This window comes from Bactrocera latifrons, unplaced genomic scaffold (assembly GCF_001853355.1).
Source record: "Bactrocera latifrons isolate USDA-ARS-PBARC rearing strain unplaced genomic scaffold, ASM185335v1 scaffold_7, whole genome shotgun sequence".
Taxonomy (NCBI): domain Eukaryota; kingdom Metazoa; phylum Arthropoda; class Insecta; order Diptera; family Tephritidae; genus Bactrocera; species Bactrocera latifrons.
In genome coordinates, this window is record NW_017537378.1 from 1,685,112 (window position 1) to 1,699,623 (window position 14,512).

Consider the following 14,512-nt stretch of genomic DNA (forward strand, 5'->3'; position numbering starts at 1 on the left):
CAAATGGAGTGAGCGCTAATTTTTCCTTAACGCTACTCAACGATTTGTTTTCAATTTGTTTATTGTTGTTTTTGCATCGTTAGAAATATTATGAATTTTATGCTTTCCATGTTTTGTGCCAAAATTAATTTTGCAAATTTATGCTAATGCGTCGTTTCACGACTATTATCAAAGGACGAATTTACATATTTACATAAATTTAATTGAACATAAAAAAAAGACATTTACAAAAGTGAAATGTCAGATTGACGTAGTCATGCCACATAAATTTAGCCGAAAATTATTCAGAATTTTCGCTTTCGTGCGTGCGTTAATGCTTAGAGGAGATTTAGCATATGAGATACATCTACCCAGCCATAACTAAATATATACATACATGTAGATCCGCATGTATGTGGATGATCAAGCATCCTTAGGCAAGTGTGCATCACTTGCGTCAGCACATTTGAAAATATCAGAAAGGACGCAATTCGATTTTCAGGTTTTTGGGTGCAAATAAAAAAAAAATACCAAGATAATCCGGATAACTAAATTTGGAACGCTTACCAGAAGTTGCCTAAGCACCTTTCTAGACATAAGCAATAAAATAAAACAATATATTTTTGTGAATCACTGTTTGTGGCATATACATATTGACCCCATAAAGTATACATCGTCGAACAATAGCTATGACGTGAATTTATTAGCGTGTTGTGGTCATGGTTGTTTACATAGGTATTTGTTGCAAATTATGTCAGTATGTTCAACAAAATTTGCCATTTCATCATATCACCAAGATTATTTCGAAAATTCTTTTTCTCCGGTGGCTACTGTAAGAGCTCTTCGCGCTAAACACGGTCGTGTAGATGAGGATGGCCTCGTCAACAAACAAAATCGGGGTGATTAAAATCCTTGTGTGCTTCAGAAAATATCATTTCATTCCCAATAATTTACCGTTTGTTTCGAAATCTGGCAGGAAATGCCGTTAACCTTAATAGCCAGCGTTACAAAACGATTTTGACTGACTTTTTTCTCAAAATTTTAAGAAATCAATTTTTGGCAGGAACATTTGTTGTGAACGGGCCTTAATTTTTTTCTGTTCGGTTGACATGTTATCTGTCAAACATATTTAATAACCTTGTTGTCATAGAAAATGTCAAATTTTGTATCGAAACGTGATGATTTGAGGAAAGCATTAATTTTTCGTTTTTATGTGAAGAAACGTGCTGCAGAGCCCCGTCCAACGCTTGTCGAGGATCACGATCTGAAGCTATAGTTCAGAAAACCACCAAAAAAGTTTGAAGATGACGAACTGCAACCAATATTGGATTGATATAATACTTCGAGTCAAAAGCAAATGGCAGTCATGTTAAATGTTGCCAAAGTAACAATTTCAGGCCATTTGAAAGCTATGGAAAAGATTCAAAAGTATGGAAAGTAGGTGCCACGTGAAATTGATGATAAGCAAATGGAAAAGTGAGAAATCACTTGTGAAATTTTTGCTTCAAAGAGACGAAACAAAATCAGTCATGCATACAGTTTTCACCGGGCGATGAAAAATGGATTTATTTAAAGAATCCGCGAATAACATGTGATTTAACTCTATGAAAATAAGAGAGCGTTTTTTACACACAACAGTGTATCTTTGTGCCCAAAATGAATACAATTTGCCGAAAACTTGACTTAGCCCCCTTATAACAAACATATAACATCCGGGGGACTTTACATGATTGGTGATGGCTTCACGATATTTAACCGGCTTTGATTTTTGCAAATAACATGAGTATAAAATGTTCAGTTGCACCCGAACTTAGTGCTTCCTTACTTGTTTTCTGATGATTTTCCGCAAGTTTGCAAATTTTCTTTAGCGATAAGCTTGTCAAATTTTTGCAAATGCACAAATACATACAAACATTTAAACGAGCTGTGTGAACACCTGTCAATTAAGCGCTTACTGTTGCGCTCTACACATTCACACGTACATATACATACATATATATGTATGGGGTCGAGTAATTTATCGGTTAATGTCCCGCGCTGTGCAAACAATAACTTTTATTTTTAACTTCTTAATTATTTCCAGTTCTAATTCTAAGCATTAAGTTCAAGTTCAATTATCAAGCACTCTATAGCTCATTGTATGCGTTTATTGACGATTTCTAAACAAGTTCTATTTTTGTATGCATATGTATGTGTGTGTAGGGTGGAATACTGTAAACCGGTTAGCTGATTGTTATATAAATTTTGTGAGACAACATCAACCTGAATTTTTTCATAATTTTTATCAATATTTACGTCAATACATTATTCTTTTTTAAACACTTCACTCTAAGCCAATTTTATTATTAATTTTTTTGCTGGCTAATCCGAGTTGAACGCTGTGATCATCAAGTCAACGACTTAGAAAACGTAGATTTGCCAACAATTTGTTATTGTGTTCAAATGTATGTATATATATATATATATTTATAAATAAGTTATTCCGGGTTATAATAGATTTTTTGTAACTGAAAAATATATTTGCAACAATTTCGTTTTATATACATATATATGTATATTACTTACAGTGAAAACGAAGCAATTTTGCTTTGTGTGCAAATAATGCACTGTGTAACAAAATTACTTTGCCGTGTCTTCTGGCTCATTCTGGCCGATTTTCGACCAATGCATGGTTCAAATTGATCATTTGCTATCTGTTGTCTGTGATTCGTATCGCTCTGTTTTTCCCGTCACTTGGAGGTTCGAAAATCTCTGTGTTTTGTAAATGGGAGCTAAGTAAAGTATTGACAGTATACAACTAATTTTTTACACAGAGACATAGCATTGTTGGGAAAAGATGATGTCGGAATTTTAATAATACATCTCACACATTGACCGAAATTTAATTTTTTTTGTGAAAATGAATGCCAAAAGTCCAATTTTTTTTTTCCTTCGTCCTAATTCCTAAGTTATAACTAAAATACGTATTTTTTTAAATTTTAGATGACCCTGTAAGGAGTTATCCTGCCTACGCGGGCGCAGCTTTTATCCTAAAGGCTACGGGAAATGGCGTCACAATGGCCGAGTTTGAAATATTTTTTTCCAAAAATTTCAGAATTTCTTTTTTAATAGTGTATGTTCATAACTATAAAAAAATTGTTATAAAATAATTCATGTTTTTTTGAGAAAAAAATTTTTTGAAAAGGCTATTTTTTTACCCGAGGAACCCCATGTAACGCCTTAATTCAGAATATTTTAGTGATACATATGTACATCCGTATGCAAACTTATATATATAATAAGTAAGTATTTAATATTTGGTATATTGAATAATATATTTTTGTTGCAGTTCGGCAGATTATCGCAAAAGCTTGTACGCATGTAAATTACCCTTAAAAAAGCTTATCAGTGGACGCACATAGTAAAGTATTACAAAAGAAGCCGAAATCCTACAACATTGCTTGTAATTCGGGGTTCCTGGAATTGATAGCTTTGAGAAACTGCGGAAATTTTTTACCAAATATCTACTTACAAATACGCCAGTAGTCATGGGTTCAATGAACGCGCCTCAAGCCGCTTAAGTCGATGAGATGTGTGCAAGAAAATATTTTTGTTAAGCGTTTTAAATAAACATAGCACAAATAACAATTTGTATTTATTAATCATGTTATACTATAACTCGTTCTGTGAATCTTACAGGATACTTCGTCTAAGACCAGAAGTCGTGAGCTGCATAAGCCATACGTAAAGGAATCGTTTCTGAACACTGCCAAGTGAATGACGTTCAGAGAACTTTCTATGTATAGCTCCATCCACGAAATGCAAATGAGTCAGATTATGCAAAGAAATGATTAAACAATTTTTATTTTCAGTCGGAGATCATAATAATTACGCATATAAAAAAGACTTTTTGTGAATTAATTTTTTCATTTACTTTTAAATAAATCATGGCATCTCGAAGATTGCGTTGTCATTTACAGTGCTTTTATTCTTTAAGACATCGCTAAAAAATTTGATCTTATCGCACAAAGAAAATAAATCAATTTTGCATTTATGAATTAAATTAATTATAATTAGCAAATATTTGCAATAAAAAACACGTGATCATGAGAGATTAAAGTAAATATCTTCTAGTATACATATGTACATATGCAAATAAATAAAAATACAAACTAATTTACTAAAGTGTCACTTTTTGTTGTTTTTGAATCAAATATATATGTAAGTGCGTCAATTGTTTTGTGTTGATCTTTTTCTAATATTAGGTTGTCAAAAAAGTCTTGCGGTATTTTCGCTGGTTGGCGCTGAGAGTGCGCAGTTCTAGTTTTATACATACGTCGCATCGGGACATGCTATGCCCTTTTGGAAAGCTCATTTCATGCGCTAACACGTGTTTGATTGATTGTCGTTTCTTTTAAGTCGTTCGTGAATTATAGCGTCGCAAACATGGAACAAAGTAAAGAGAAAATACGGCATATTTTACAGTACTACTACGATAAGGACAAAAATGCATCTCAAGCCGCCAATAAAATTTGTGCAGTTTATGGACCCGATACAGTTTCCATTTCCACCGCACAACGATGGTTTCAACGTTTTCGTTCTGGTGTAGAGGTGGTCGAAGATGCGCCACGCTCCCGAAGGCCAGTCGTGGAAAATTGCGATAAAACCGCTGAAATAGTCGAAAGAGACCGGCATAGTAGCAGCCGTAGCATCGGTCAAGAGCTGGGCATGTCAGTCATAAAAAAAAAATGTTATGAACAATTGAAAAGTCAATAAAAAATACCGCAAGACTTTTTTGACAACCAATGTTATTTACTTATAGCCATATCTATATTCAAGCACACACATGCTCAGACATGAGAAATTCGCTTATCGCGCCAATTTCAAGTGCATCGCGCACCTAACGGCAACTAAAAAGATTGCAGACCTTCTACTTTTTATTTTTTCGAGATTTTATATTTAAATAAGCAAATGCAAAATATTTACGAACTGATATGATATATACGACATGCACATATATATATACATATGCACCTTGTATATGGGTGGTATTTTCTGTGGTTTGACGCCACACATCCGTCAAAACAGTAAAGAAATAATATGTAATCTTTTATTGAAAATGAGCGATAATGTTAAAAGTGCGTTTCTCTAATAAATTTTGACATCAAAATAAACAAACATCAATAAAACAAAGTAATTAACAAATTGCGTTTGCATAGTGCAGTAACATATACAAGGCGTGTCCCAAAAATAACCAAAGTTTATATATGAGTCCATACATTCAAAATGTACATAATATTTTTTTCGTGAAAAGCTTTTTTTTTGTTCTTTGAGGCAAAATATTGAATATGTAGTTTTTTATTTCGAGTGAACACGAATATTATGCAGTCAGTAGGTTTTGATCCTGCTATGCTATGCTGGATCAGAAGCCTATTGACCTCTAGACGCATGAGAGCAGAATGGAACGACGCTAAAATGACCAAGGTTGGCTGTAGAGAGAATCCCCAATGTGTAATCTTTGCTTCTGTGAACACTAGACTATTATTATGACTACCGCTCTCAATACAGTCCAGAGATGGGCATCGCAAGTGGGTCTGGGGTTAAACGCGGAGAAAACGGATATGTTTGTGTTCAAAAGAAAGCACAAAAATCCTTCATGAAGGTTCCCCAAAGCTGTTTACGGGTGTAGGCAGATGTCCAACATAACATGAGGGCTTTTTGCTTGTCTCTACGGAAATCCAACTATTGGAAGCTAATGGAAAGGGTTCAGAGGCAGTCAGGCTCGGTAGCTTTAAGAACAACTCCAACGGTGGCTCCAACGGTGGCTCTTGAACTTGAACCAAGAAAACTCCATCCGGTATCGCAAAGGACCAAAACTGATCTATGCGTGGCTTATCGAGATGCTGAGGASTACTCTTATATATGAAATAAAAAATGATAGTATGCACGAGTTCGTCTTTAGTTCCAAACGTAGTTAAACGTAGTTTTGAGTCTGATGGAACTTTTTTGAATAAGTATTAACTTTCAAAGCTGAAAATAATGTAAATTTTATTCTGTAACAAAAATGTTCGGTTATTTTTAGGACACACACTTATAACTTTTTTGATTAGTACATGTTGAACGTCGCATATTATGCATGCGTGCGTCAGTATTTCTAATGACAGCAGCAGAAACATAACCTCTGACTTTGATAAGTGATTTAATTGATAAACTTCGCTTAATCTTTAGGAACCAATTAGATAACGATAATGTTGCTATTTTTAACTTTTAATATGCATTCCTTCGGAAATATGGGTGTTAAGGGAAAGGAATGAAATTTAAAATATTAAACATGTCAAGTGGATTTTTATTGCGTTTGAAATATTGGGTAGTCGAAAAAGTCTTTTCGTATTTTTTCAATAGATGTTGTTGCAATCGTATATCTCCAGTGCTACCAATCGCATTGTGTCATACCATATAGTGTTGGAAAGGTCAGATTTTAAGCTTCATTTAACCAAAAATTAAGATTCGGTGAAGTTGAAAAGTTATCAAAATTCCATGAATTGGGGTTCGAATTATTTCCGCATCCACCATATTCTTCAGATCAGGCCCGCAGCGATTATTTACTGTTCTCAGATGTTAAAAGAATGCTATCTCGGAAAAAAATTTCGTCGAAGGAAACTGAGTTCTTTTTTTTGTAAAATACAGATCGTACTATAAAAATTGGTATCAAAAAGTTGGAGCCGCTATATAATCGTTTCATTGAAGCAAACTATGTTGAATAAAAAAATTTTTTTTTTGCTTCAAAATGTGCTTTTTTTTATGGACTGAGAACAACTAGCTTACCAACAAGCTTCAGTATTTAAGATCCATCCAACTTTACTTGARATATTTCTACTCGTTCAAATATTGTAGTTTTCTGTCACCAATAAAATGGTTGTTGTTGTAATGCTTTTTRTTCATTTTCGACGTCGAATAGAAGTCGCAAAATATATGCTTGACAACTTGGCTGAGAACGCTATACTATATACATATGTACATATGTACATACATACATACATATGCATATTAAAGGCATCATTACTGGTAACGAGACGTGGGTTTATGAATATGACGACGAAAMAGTATATCACTTTAGCGAATGGTGCTTCAAAAATTTGCCAAGACGAAAGAAATCAAAAGTTGCTAAAGGCACTGAATATAGTATCATCCCAGCCGCGGATTATAACAAGTGTATGGGAAGTTGGATTTATCATTGGTGTGCTTGTATTGGCAAGTTGCTTATTTTGAAGGGGCTTATAAAGATTTTTATTAAAATTCGTAATAATGTATGTATAGMAATCCGGGTCAAATTTGATCATATGGTACTATATTTTTTTTCAATTAAAAAAACGCTGTTTTTGYGTAATGGTTATTTCGACATTATTTTTTGTCAGTCCGAGTCAAATTTGATCATATGATATCAAATTTGTTTTCATTTAAWAAAATTCTCTTGTTGTGATAATGCTTATTCCGACAATATTTTTTGTCAGTTCGGGTAAAATTTGGTCATATGGTATTATAATTTTGTTTCGCTTTTAAAAAAAGGCTGCTGTTGTTGCTGCTGTAACATTACTTTTTTCAGTCCGGATCGCATTTGATCATATGGTATTAAAACTTTTTTCCAATTAAAAAAATGCTGTTATGGTCGTAATGGTTATTCCGACATATTTTTTTTCCAGTCCGGGTGAAATTTGATCATATGGTGTAATAACATTTTGATTAATAACTGTGATTCTTATTCCGACATTATTCAGTAGTTAGAAATATTATATTAATAATTAGAAATAATTATCAAATAACTGACACATTCTAAATAATATCTATTAATACTTCTTTAAGTCTCTTCTTTATAAACGTACATATGTATGTATGTGGGTAAGTATAAGTATAGTATATTTAAACAACAAGTCAAAACATTCGAAAWAACATAAATCAGCAATCCCATCACGTCGTAGAATTCTTTAAGAGGGTTCACTAAACTCCAAAAAAAAAATCCAATACGCATTAAGTACCAAACGGATTTACTCGTTTTACTCTAAAAAACTACAAGCAACGTGTGAGAATTTACGCCARATCAACTGCGCCAGCGCCAATAAGAYCCTACAARACTCCTAAAGYAACATTTTTCTACTACAACYACMAATACCAAAARCAATCTATTGAATACTTTGAATTTTCATGAATAAATGGAGAAGCAAAAAAAAAAAATATGCACAATAAATAAAATAAACTGAAAACATGGCAAACAAATAACATTAAAAATAAGCGGCGGATGAACTCGCGACAAAGCTTGTCGCTAATAAAGAATACCAGACAAAGTAGTGAATGTTTGAGTATGGGTTGATAGTTGTATTAGTTGTAAGAAAACTTGCAAAAAATTAGAGTTTGTTTATATTAATGTAGACATTATACGCATGCGTGATCGTAAGTGAGTTGTGTATGCTTGGGAGTGCGTGTGCCGGTTCGCAAGGCGTGCAAAAGCCGCGGCGCGAATTGTCGTCATCGCCTTAAATTATTTATGAGCCTTTGATGATCATCAAAAGCCCGCGAAAAAGTCACCATAGATCATTAACATCATTAGCGCGCAGAGCGGTTCAACTACTCAATTATCATATGTATGTATGTATGTATGATGACTCGAGGTAGTAGTGTGTGTCTATGCAAAACTATGCCGACGATCCGCAAACACATAAACCACGTGGTTGGCACAATTTCTGAAATTTAAGCAAGCCAACAAACAAACAAGCGATCGCAAGAACAAAAAAACAATCAAAGCGTATGAAGAGAAACAAAAAGTGCAAAAACACAAACAGAATATACAAAACAAGCGAAAGCGAAAACGTAGAACAAACGTTGTAAAAAGTTGAAAATACAAATCTTACGCACCGGTTGGTGGAGTTTTTTAGGGGTCGTTTCACAACTCTAGAGTCGGTCTCAGTCAGTAGTAGGCACACGCGCATGCGCATATTTATTGACGACGCGTTAACTTGTATTGTGGTGAACACGCGTGCGCCTGGGATTTCCAAATAAAGCTGAATGAGTTTCAAGCCGTTGTTTGCTGTTTGCCGTTCTGATGTGACGAACACAATGAGCGCGACACGACATGGCAGCACGACAGTGAACTGAAAATGGCGTTGTGAATCTTTCTACATGAATATATGTGAGAAGGCAGCAACATAACAACGGCCGGCATGTACACAAGACAACACTGCTGTCCATTTTGCACTTACTAATACCTTGCACTTCAATGAAATTTTGATATTTTCTTCAAAGTGAAAATTTTTATGCAAAAAATAAGTAAATAGGTAAATTTATTTGTTTTAAATTATCAATTGTTATTACAAAGGTAAAATAACGTCAGGTTTGTTAGAGCTTTAAATAATTTTACACTTTACATATTAGTGGCATCACCACTCTACCTCWTCTCTCTACTGTCGTCCTACTGTCGTTGGCAAATATAAAAATATGATATATTGAAGTTAGCGAGAATGACAACTGTCAGCCTGCAGTCGTGTAGTCGTGCAGCTGTCAAAATAAGTGTGTCCATAAGAACGTGTGTATTTTAATGTTTGACAGATGTCGCTTGCAGTCTGTCGCGCCCATTGTGTTCAGCACATGACGTTGCAAATATTCCATTAAGAAGTTTGCCGCAAGGGAGTCTGTGGAATGTTTTGTGTAAAGCACAACACATTTTCATTTTTAATTTTTTTCTTACCATCCCCGGTGCGTGGTTCATAGTAGTAGTAGTAGTTGTAAAATTTTGCGTTTTGTTGACTTTTGTGTTATTTGTTGTTGGTATTTCGTGAATTTTGCTTCTTGTTTTGCTATCATCCAATCTGCCCGAGGCTTTTCATCATAATTGATGGATTCTTGGTTCGTCTTGTTGACGAAATCTTTTCATAACGCTCCAACAATAATCATTCCGTCTATGTCTTCTTCTTTTTCTTYTTTATTGGCGTAGACACCGCTAACGGTCTTATAGCCGAGTTAACMACAGTGGGCYAGTCGTTCTTCTTTTTTGCCGTTTGGCGAAAGTTGGAGATTCCAAGCGAAGCCAGGTCHTTYTCCACCTGGTCTTTCCTACGGAGTGGAAGTCTCCCTCTGCTTCCCCCGGTGAGTACTGCATCGAATACTTCCAGAGCTGGAGTGTTTTCATCCATACGGACGACATGACCTAACCAGAGTAGCCACTGTCTCTTAATTCGCTGAATGTCAGTGTCTTGGCATATCTCGTACAGCTTATACTTCCATCYACTGTGGTATTCGCCGTTTCCGATGCGCAAAGGAACATAAATTTTCAATAGATTCCACCGGCCGACAAATTAATATTTTTTGAACGTTGTTCGTATTTGAGCCACAAATATCACCAATTTTTACTATTTTAAACACGAAAATACCTACATACATATTTACCCTATCATATCAGATTTTTACTAATTATGCGTAGGAATGCATTCTAAAGAACTTAAGTCTCGAACACAAGAAAGCATCTGATGTGATACGTTAAAATGAGGTATAATTTCGTGATCAGCACTACCATATTAGTAGAAAAAAATAATCAGAACTTGAACAAGGAAAATGATGTGGGCCGGTGTTCTTTCTCTTGAAAGTCTATTTCTTATATGTCAAACTATTTGCTTCAATTTTGATAAGATACACCATATTGTTAGAGCAAAGATTCCTGTTTCATCCGGTCCAGAAAATAAATCGAAGGAGGAGTCCTACATAGGAAACCAGAACTGTCTATATTTTCTCTTCTTTAGGACTACTAAGTCGATCTGAGCCGAGAACTTAAAATTTTGCCAGTTCTCTCTATTCTCCGTGAAGTCACGCCGTTGACCATCCATGGTTCATCGTCTTCCAAGCGTACGGCATGGTCTAATGAGCGCATGCGTTGATAGTCGCTAGTCGCCTTAGAGCTAATACAGTTCATGTCTTACATTTACATTGTCTTCTCAAGTCCTTATGGAGAACAGTTCTCTCGAATGCTCCAAGTGAATTTTCTTTTCASTTCGTCATCGTCCCTGTTTCTGAGCCGTATAATAGGACGGGAATGWTAAGAGACTTATAAAGCGTAATATTTGTTAGTGTAGAGAGAGGGTAGTTAGTACCATTTGTTCAYAACTTCACTTTTYRMWWTTTTTGGCTGCTAACTGATACGTAGTTCCCAAGACGGAACGTGTATGTGGCCTCCAGGTACTTTGTCTTGTCCTCGCTCACCTCAAGACCAAGCTCGTTCATTTCATTTTCTCGGCTAGAAAAGGCTTGGCCAGAATTGTCAACTCATTGAAATTCCTAAGCTACTTGCGAAACACTTATATTACAGGCTGATAATGCGACCTCGAAAAAATTGTTAAACTTACTTCTTCCTTAAAACTTTTTAAAATAAATTGGACCGATGTTTTTTGCTAACCACACTTTAAAGCGAAATTCGAGATTGATGACATGCCATTGGCACCCTGAGCGACTTTTTATCTTTTCCTGCAGAGTATGTGTTTTCGAAAACATAACAATCAATTTGGCATATCAAAGATGCCTTCACATTTCGAATTCTCGTAAAATTCTTGTGGCGTTTAACCTTGAAAAGCGTACGTTCACACCTTCTTTGTAAAATACGAATACAATAAATGCTTCTAATACACCGAACTGGTTCTATTTGTGCCCTTGGGAGAAGAATTCTTTGTTTTCTTGATGGTGACTCTTGTATTTACGCTTGCTTGTTGTTATCGCGTCAAGCACCTGTTTGGGTGTAGAGTGCCAATGCTATTTTTAACGAGCTTATGTAATGACGCGCGTAATATTTACATATACATATACGTACGTTGACGAAATTGTAATAAACAAAAGCCAATCGAAAACACACATGTAAATATTTGCCAACAAATCAATTAATAATTTGTTTAAAAAGATATCTTTTTATATTTATAAAGTATTAAGGATTACAATTTAAGGACATGCACCTGGATCGTCAGGTCTTTAATTGCGAAGATGCCGCTGCCCAGCTGATTAATGTTCTCCTTAGAGTAAAGGCTKACATCACCGCCGTCCCAGAAATGCGATGGACGAGACAAGGACTGAGGCGAGAAGGCCTAGTGGCTTTTACTACAGTGACCACAGTTATATATCTAGATGTGTATAAGAGACAGGACAAGGACTGAGGCGAGAAGGCCTAGTGGCTTTTACTACAGTGACCACAGTTATATAAAGGAGCACAAATTCGGTGTGGGATTCGTGGTGGGAGAGAGACTCCGTCGCCCAGTACTGTCGATAACTCCACTGTATGAATGTCTGGCCACAATCCGCATCAAAGCGAAGTTCTTCAACATGCGCCCACACCCCGACAGACGWGAATGACGATGTGAACAAAGATGCCTTCAATTAGCGCTTGGAGTGCCTCCATGATGAAACATCCGCAAATGGATTGAGGCTGATCAACTTCGCCGGGGTCCGAAAAATGGTTATCTGTAGTACTAGATTCAAGCATAGAAAATCTCATCAAGCTGTCCCCGAATCGAAAAGCMACCAACCGGATTGATCATGTTGTGATAGATGAAAGACATGCCTCCAATGTTTTAGACGTGCGTTCGCTCTGAGGTCCTAACACTGGCTCGAACCACTATCTGCATMCGCCTCTGTGCAGCAAATGTCAAAAGAAGAAAGATTGGAAGCAGTCGATCGAAAAATTTTCTTAATTGGACCGTCTTTCTGTCCATTATTGTTGWTGTAGCGGCAAAAACATTTCCGAAATAATTTTAAAGAATGCTGACAAGTTGACAGTCCTTGGCTGTATATATGCGAACTAGTCTCTCAGTTTTTGAGATATTGATCTGAAATTTTGCACACGTTAATTTTTCTTCAAAAAGCTGCTCATTTGGTCATCAAAGTGTACATCATACTCAATTGATTCAAAACAGTTTCCCAGCAGCGGTCGTTTGAATACGGTGGTTACGGCATGATATTGGTCATGAATCAATACAGTATGCGACGGTGCATTATCGTGGTGCATTATCGGTCCTTAATACCGGCCTCTTTTTACGAATAGYTTTAGCAAATGAGGCATAACACTCCAATAGTATTCTTTGTTGACAGTTTGGCTGATCGGAAGGAATTCGGAGCGCACCACACCTAGTTAATCGAAAAAAACTGTCAACATAACCTTTGTTCACGATATTCGAYCGATTGGTTAAAATGTGATTTTTGGTTAAATAATCGGTCRCAAGCGTCGATCGATGAGGCGGCGCATTATCGTGCAACAAACGCCAACTTTCATTTTCGCGATATTGGGGTCGAACACGTCGAATATGGCGCACCAAACGCTTCAAAACTTCAAGGTAGAATACCGCATTACTGTTTTGGTCAGGTGGAACAAATTCTTTGTGGACAATACTCTTGGAATCATAAAAACATATTAGTATTGTCTTCACTTTTGACTTCTCCAAGCGCAATTTTTTCGGTTTCGGCTCGTCCGGTGCATTCCACGCGATAATTTCGCCTCCAATCGACGACAATCGATAAAGATAGCAGATTCTAACGCACCAGTCGACATATATAGTAGTGGTCTTATAATTAGAAACGACTTTGCTGCACATAGTTTTCTTAATTTATTTTAAAAATTTAGATTGCCACATTAAAACAATAAATTGGAATCAACAAAGTGACGAATTTTATTTGAGTTTTACATAAAAAAAAACAACAACATTGATTTTATTTTTAAACACAAAGAACATCAAATTCAGKTTGGTCATATRATTAGAAACGACAGTAACAACTTAAAAATATTTATACGCATGTTTGCACTGAGATGCTATTCCAACCTTGCTGAACATTTGAAACAACTCCTAATTATTTCGCGGTTTTTTGTCCTTAAGATCTCGTTTCACAATTGATCATAAGTTTTAAATTGGGTTGAGATCAGGACTTTGCGGTGGCCAATCCAAAACATCTATATCAAGGTTTTCACTAACCTTGAAGTGTGCTTTGAGTAATTATGGTGCAAGAAAATGTAATGGACTGGCATATTCTCAAAGGAATGAGTAGCTTTAAATACCATTTGTTTGGAGCAAGCAAACCTTTGTATCGTTGCTGATATTGACAATTTCTCTTTTTGATAGCACCTTACAATTAAYTCTTTCATTTTGGGGGTATTTGACTTTTTTTTGAAAATTCTAATAATTAAAACGTTTTTAAATGTACGTTGTTTAATTGATGAATACTCACTTTATCGCTAAGTTCAAAGAAATCCGAGAATCAAAAGAAAGAACTGCGCGTTCCTAATTACRTGGCCAGCCAAAAAATACAAACCGGGAAATAATTTTAATTTGTTTAATAACCAATCAACAAATAGTCACGCGTTTACTTTACAATAACTATCATAGTCTACACTACGAATAAAGGGGCTTATAATTAACAGTGCGCGTCTTAAAAAAAGTAAACAGTGATTTGATTTTTTTAACATATCGTTTCTAAGGCCACCAGGGGGCGCTAGATTCAAAAAGTTTACTTTGGAACGCACCTTGTAGATCCAAGACTCATC